The sequence below is a fragment of the Cebus imitator genome, unplaced genomic scaffold, assembly GCF_001604975.1.
Source record: "Cebus imitator isolate Cc_AM_T3 unplaced genomic scaffold, Cebus_imitator-1.0 Scaffold763, whole genome shotgun sequence".
NCBI lineage: Eukaryota > Metazoa > Chordata > Mammalia > Primates > Cebidae > Cebus > Cebus imitator.
This window is the reverse complement of record NW_016108078.1, coordinates 460,055-467,346: the sequence shown is the minus strand read 5'-3', so window position 1 is coordinate 467,346 and position 7,292 is coordinate 460,055. Positions and strand designations below refer to the sequence as shown.

Genomic DNA, 7,292 nt, shown 5'->3' with positions numbered 1-7,292 from the left:
TTTTTTTTTTATTGCATTGTTTCACCATGTTGGCCAAGCTAGTCTTGAACTCCTGGCCTCAAGTGATCCACCCACCTCAGCTTCCGAAAGTGTTGGAATTACAGGCGTGAGCCACTGCGCCCGGCCTATCATGTCTTCTTAAGTAGGAACTAAATTACCTTCATTTTCTCTTTCTTTTTATAACTCATGGAGGCCAAGTTCACAAAGATAGGGTGCTCCACATGTACCTTCCAGTAGTTTTGTTACTTTATGCCTCTCACAGGAGCAGGTGATTTCATATTTCTAGCTCTAATAGTGCTCTTTCAAAACCTGCTGACATTTCATCTTTTTCCCATTTGGCCAAGATTGGTGGGCACATTTGTTGGCCTTAGCACAGCATTTCATAAATTGTCAGCAGGGAGTTAATAGGTACTGCATGGTCAAATGCAAAATGTGGTATTAAATAATATAAATACCAATCTCTCCACTGTAGAATTTCTTAGGTCCTTTAATGTGCTCATATGAATTGAGAATGTCCAAGAAAGGAAATAATACACAAAATTTCCCAAAGCAATTGTACCAGGAAACCCATTTTAGGAAGCAGTGTTTAGCTGGGCGCAGTGGCTCACGCCTATAATCCCAGCACTTGGGGAGGCCAAGGTAGGTAGATCACCTGAGGTCAGGAGTTTGAGACCAACCTGGCCAACATGGCAAAACCCTGTCTCTATTAAAAATAGAAAAATTAGCTGGGTGTCGGGGCAGGCACCTGTAATCCCAGCTACTCGGGAGGCTTAGGCAGGAGAATAGCTTGAATCCAGGAGGCAGAGGCTGCAGTGAGCCAAGATCACGCCACTGTACTCCAACCTGGGTGACAAAGCAAGACTCCATCTCACAAAAAAGAGAAGAAGAAGAAGAAGAAAGAAGAAAGAAAGAAGAAAGAAGAAAAGAAAGAAGAAGAAGAAGAAGAAGAAGAAGCACTGCTTAACATATATAGAGATAGGTCCCCATTCTTTCTTCCCTGCCCACAATTATACATGTTTTGTAGGAAATATGAGCTAATACGTGGTATTGCAATGTTTATTCATTTTTTTAGACAGAGTCTCACTCTGTCACCCAGACTGGAGTGCAGTGGCGTGGTCTTGGCTCACTGTAATTTCTGCCTCCCAGGTTCAAGTAATTCTCCCGCCTCAGCTTCCCAAGTAGCTGGGACTACAGACATGCACCACCATGCCCAGCTAATTATGGTATTGCAATGTAATGGTATCCACAGTGTATTTGTGTAGTTAACTTATAATATGAGCATTGTGGTAAACTGTACAGAATAGAGCTAACGTAACAGACATGAGACTGCTATCTTTAGAAAGGCCTGCTGGCAAGACTGGCCCTTGGCTGCTGTGTGGGAACTTGGTTTCCCTCTGTTCCCTACTGGTAAGTAGTTCACTTTGCCTGGTTTGTTGGTACAGATAATGTGATTTATGCTGAACACATGTTTTCCTCCTGAGAGTCTGGAATTTTGGTATGTGCCTCTGAGGCCAGCCCCCAGTGAAAACTGTGGTCACTAAGTCTCTAATGGGCTTCCCTGGGGAGAAATGTGTACACCTGTTTTGTTGTTATTGTTATTGTTGCTGGAGAAAGGATAAGGAGAGAACATATGGAAGTCTGCATGTATGAGGCTGGGCACGTGTCTCATGCCTGTACTCCCAGCACTTTGGGATGCCAATGCAGGCGGATCACTTAAACTCAGGAGTTTGAGACCAACCTGGGCAATATATCAAAACCCCATCTCTGCAAAAGACACAAAAATTAGTTGGGCATGGTGGCACACGCCTGTAATCGCAGCTACTCAGGAGGCTGAAGTAGGAGGATTGCTTGAGCCCAGGAGTGTGACAGAGCCAGAACCTGTCTCAAAAAAGTATATATCACATATATTATCTTAATCCTCAGAACAACACTGTGAGGTAGATAAATATTAATGTTCATCTTTTTTTGTTTTTTTTTGTTGTTGTTTTGTTTCTTTTTTACTGTATTATTCCGTTTTCAATGTTTATCTTTTTTAGGTGAAGAGACTGAGGTTAGTGAGGTTAAGTAACTTCTTTTGGATCTCAGTTAATAGGTGAGAGAATCCAAATCTGTCTGATTTCTAAGCCTTGGCTCTTAACTGTAATACTGTATTGCTTCCCAAAACCATAAATGGTACCTGTAGTGGGTTGAGAGGAATGAATGATGGCAGTGGTCTGAAAAGGCGTCACATAAAAGATAGGATTTGAGTTGGTCTTGAAGGCTAAATGAACAGAACTGAAATTAAGGGAAGTGGAGAGAGTATTTTCAGTAGGTGGAATTGCATGATATTAAGGCATGCAAATGGTAAAAATGCGAGATTTGTGAGAAAGACATAACTCAAATAGTTGGGTGGGCTGGAGGGTTTACAGTAGAAAGTTCTCCTTCTATACTTTAAAAAACTTGGCAGCTGCCACAGCATGTCTATGCTAGTGTTTAGTGTGAGATAATATATCTGATCTAAAATACAATTATATACTGAAACTTAGTAAGTGATATATGTTAGTTTAAGGATAATAAATAAAATAATGTACTTGTTCTGCAAAGACAACCATGATCTCCCAGGTCTTTGCCACCTAAACAAGTGGGAACCGTGGTGTTGTTAGCGGTAAAGAACTGTTGAAGCTTTTTTTAAAAAAAAAATCAGAATTATTTATTTATTTATTTATTATTTTGAGACATGATCTCGCTCTGTCACCCAGGCTGGAGTTCAGTGGCATGATCTTAGCTCGCTGCAGCCTCCACCTCCCAGGTTCAAGTGATTCTCCTGCCTCAGCCTCCCAAGTAGCTGGGATTACAGGTGCGCACCACCATGCCTGGCTATTTTTTGTATTTTTAGTACAGATGGTTGGCCAGGCAGCCTCCCAAAATCCTGGGATTACAGGCGTGAGCCACTGCTCCCAGCCTCCACTCATATTAATCTGGAAATAGTGTGAAGAATATATTGGCTAGAGCCAAGGAGTGAGTCCATTTAGATCATTACAATCATAGTAGTCTATGTATGAGATAATTGAGAGCTTATAAAATGGTAGAAATGAAAGTAGACAAGAGACATTGTGTAGGAGGAATTTCATGACGTGGTGATGGACTGGATATGTGTGTATTGGTGGGGAGATCCAAAGGATCTGAGTTTGAGTGGTTTGGAAAAAAATGCGGTATCTTGGAAGCATGACATTTAAGTAGTGATAGGTTTGACACCAGGTATATTGAATTGAATGATTTATTTATTTTTTGATTTTAGTTTTTTAGAGACAGGGTCTCACTGTCGCCCAGGTTGGAGTGCAGTAGCGTGGTCATAGTTCAGTGTAACCTTGCACTCCTGGGCTCAAGCAATCCTTCCTCCTTAGACTCCCAAGTCGCTGGGACTACTGGTGTGTGCCACCATGCCCAGCGGACTTTTTTTGAGATGGGATCTTCCTATGTTGCCCAGGCTGGTTTTGAACTCCTGACCTCAAGCAGTCCTCCTGTGTTACCCTCCTAAAGTGCTAGGATTACAGGTGTCAGTTACTGTGCCTGGCCTGAATTGAATAATTTATTAATATCCAAGTAGAAAAATACATTTGGGAGTTGGTTGTGAGATTGTGAATGAAGAGAGAAATCAAGGTATAGGATAAGAGAGAAATAATGCAGTGGAGTGGTCACTGCAACTGTCTGAATATAGGCATCACCTTGGGGGAAAGAACAAAAAAGAACATCAAGAACTGAACTCTGGTTTTATTCATTTCATCGATAATAAATGAATATTAAAGAGTACCTTTGAAGTTACTGTGTTATTACTACTTATCATAAACCACATTTGCATAGTACTTATTTTAATGTGCTTTGATCAGGTACTTTCTGGTTTGTGAGCTTTGAATTAAGCAGTCTTTTATATTATGATATGAATAACTTTTAGGTGAAATAAATAAATAAATGATCCCACCTTATGTAAAGCACAGGCACTGAATAACATTCAAATAGCATTTTTTTCCTTTTCATATGGCACATTGTTCTTGATAATTCTGTGTGTGTGTGTGTGTGTGTGTGTGTGTGTGTGCGCGTGTGTATTTAAGATAACTTGCTAGACCAGAGCTATACACAAGAAGAGTCCTAACACTGTATTTCCCTTAGTGGAGAAATGTTCTTTTTTGTTTTCTCATCTTTTTCTCTCTCTCACCCAGAAATGTTTGTTCATTTGGTTGCTTGGTTGGTTTTGTTTTTTGAGATGAAATCTCACTCTGTCTCCCAGGCTGGAGTGCAATAGTAGCACAATCTCGGCTCATTGCAGCCTCCACCGCCCAGGTTCAAGCAATTCTCCTGCCTCAGCCTCCTGAGTAGCTAAGATTACCGGTACCTGCCACCACACCTGGCTAATTTTGTATTTTTAGTAGAGATGGGCTTTCACCGTGTTGGCCCAGCTGCTCTCAAACTCCTGACCTCCGGTGATCCGCCCACCTCAGCCTCCCAAAATGATTGGACTATAGGCGTGAGCCACCGTGCCAGCCCCAGAAATGTTCTTAAATTAATGACATTTAGACCTAACCTCTCTGCAACAAATGTTTTAGAAGGTGAAGGGATTGGGCACAAACATATTCCTAAGAGAAGATGGATAGGCAAAAGTGTGGGCATTGATATGTTCATGTTTCTGGCTATCTTCTCTTTTTAATCCTACCTGCTGACATTCTTCTAGGTGAGAACACAGTCTATAAAAGCTTCGGCTCCAAAGTCCCCCAACTTTGTTGTGCTCTTTGCTCCCTCACTGGAGTAAACAGAATCTAGATGAATGTGCAAAGGGATAACAAGAAGAAATGATACTTCTATTATAGGCTGACTTGTGTGTCTCAGGATTTTATGTCTTAGAAACGTTGGGATCCCAACAAGTTGGTATGTCATTTTGATATATCATGTTTGCCCCAAATTAGTAAATGTTATTATAAAACTCATATATGGGAATGTTCTTATTAATTCATTAAACTCTTCTTATATAACACTGCTATGTTTCCATTTAATATTTAAGGCCAGGCGCAATGCCTCATACCTGTAATCCCAGCACTTTGGGAGGCTGAGGCAGGCAGATCACTTTAGGTCTGAAGTTCAAGACCAGCCTGGCCAACATGGTGAAACCCTGTCTCTACCAAAAATACAAAATTAACCGGGCCTGGTGGCGCACGCCTGTGATTCCAGCTACTCGGGAGGCTGAGGTATGAGAATCGCTTGAACCCAGGAGGTGGAGGTTGCAGTCAGCCAAGATCGTGCCACTGCACTCCAGCTTGGGTGACAAAGCGAGACTGTCTCAAAACAAACAAACAAAAATAGTTAATCACCTTTGAATCTAAACTTTCAGTAGTGTAGTGTTCATAGACACTCACAGACTATGCATATGCAATCATTGAGATTGTCATGTTTCCCTTTATAAAGTAATATCTTCTTCCATTTCCTACTTTATTATATCAGTTGGCATTTATTTTATTTTTGTTATTATTTTTTGAGACGGAGTCTTGCTGTGTTGCCCAGGCTGGAGTGCAATGGCATGATCTCGGCACACTGCAAACTCCACCTCCTGTGTTCGCGTGATTCTCCTGCCTCAGCCTCTTGAGTAGTTGGGATTACAGATGCCCACCACCACATCCAGCTAATTTTTGTATTTTTAATAGAGACAAGTTTCATCATGTTGACCAGGTTGGTTGTGAACTCCTGACCTCAGGTGATCCACCCACCTCGGCAGTTGGCATGTATGATGGAGTACAATGGAAAGCCTACTGACCTGACAGTAGGATATCTGGGTTCTAGCCCCAGCATATAACTCCAGTTGTTGATCTTCTGGGTCCCAGTTTCACTGTCTATAAAACAGAATGATACTTGCTTATATCACAGGCCTGTTATAAGTTTCAAAAAGTGTTAATATGGAGGCTTCTTGCATTAACTCTTGTATTTTTTTTTTTCATGATTAAAAAAAGTACCAGTCAGGTGCAGTGGCTCATGCCTATAATCTCAGCACTTTGGAAGGCTGAGGCAGGCGGATCACGAGGTCAGGAGTTCGAGACCAGTCTGGCCAACATAGTGAAACCCCATCCCTACTAAAAATACAAAAAATTATTCTGGTGTGGTGGTGTGCGCCTGTAATCCCAGATACTCAGGAGGCTGAGGCAGGAAAGTCACATAAACCCTGGAGGTAGAGGTTTATGCCATTACACTCCAGCCCGGGCAAGAGTGACAGACTCCTCAAAACAAGAAAAAAACGTACTATAACAAATGTATAAGACGTGTTTACATGCTTGTTAAATCCCTGGAACTGTTATTGTGCTTAAATTTCACAACTATATTTCCTAAAGTTAATTTTCAACCCATTCTGTAAGTTTTTGGCTTCTAATTCAGTTAGAGGAATTGGAATTCTATGAATATTTTCTGTGAGAATAATATCGTTAAGCATGAATAATAGTACTAAATTATTATGTAAAGATTTAGTGTGATGTTCAGATTAGGCAAGTATACCTATGGAGTACTCTATAATTGATTTCTTTCATTTATTTGAACATCATTTTTTTTTTTTTTTTGAGACAGAGTTTCACCCTTGTTGCCCAGGCTGGAGGTTAATGGCACGGTCTCAGCTCACCGAAACCTCCACCTCCCATGTTCAAGTAGTTCTCCTGCCTTAGCCTCCTGAGTAGTTGGGATTACAAGCATGTGCCATCAAACCTGGCCAATTTTGTATTTTTAGTAGAGACGGGGTTTCTCCATGTTGGTCAGGCTGGTCTCGAACTCCCGACCTCAGGTGATCCGCCTGCCTTGGCCTCCCAAAGTGCTGGTATTACAGGTGTGAACCACCGTGCCTGGCTATTTGAACATCTTATGCTCCACAACTCAGGAGGCTCATCAAACCATCTGTGTCCTCATTTCTGCTATTCTAGATACACATTCATCTTTTTAAATCATCAACAGAAATATCGGTAAAAAATAAAATGAGATTCTAGTTTTCTGAAGCTTCTTGAAAGTCAGTATGGTATATTGAAAACATAGGGTGTCTTTGTCCAGGCTTTAGAGTTCCAGGCCTGTCTCTGCAGGTAACTAGTTACAAGAGCTTGGGCATGTCAATTTACCTTTTCTGGGCCTTGTTTTCCCATTATAAAAGTGGCTTGCACTAGACCTTTTTTCCATTTTTAACATTCTTTGATTCTTTTTTAACTCTTCTAAGTACCTATCTGAGGAAGCTGATGAAAAGATTATAGAGTTTATACTAATTTTTTTGAGATACTATTTCTTACACTTGATTTATACCT

The 7,292-nt window shown here is 40.9% G+C and overlaps 1 protein-coding gene across 5 annotated transcripts in view; it reads left to right on the top strand.

Annotated features, from left to right (window-relative positions):
* WNK3 (WNK lysine deficient protein kinase 3) overlaps nucleotides 1-7,292 on the top strand; it is a 176,025-nt gene that overhangs the window by 163,276 nt on the left and 5,457 nt on the right. The window lies entirely within an intron of this gene.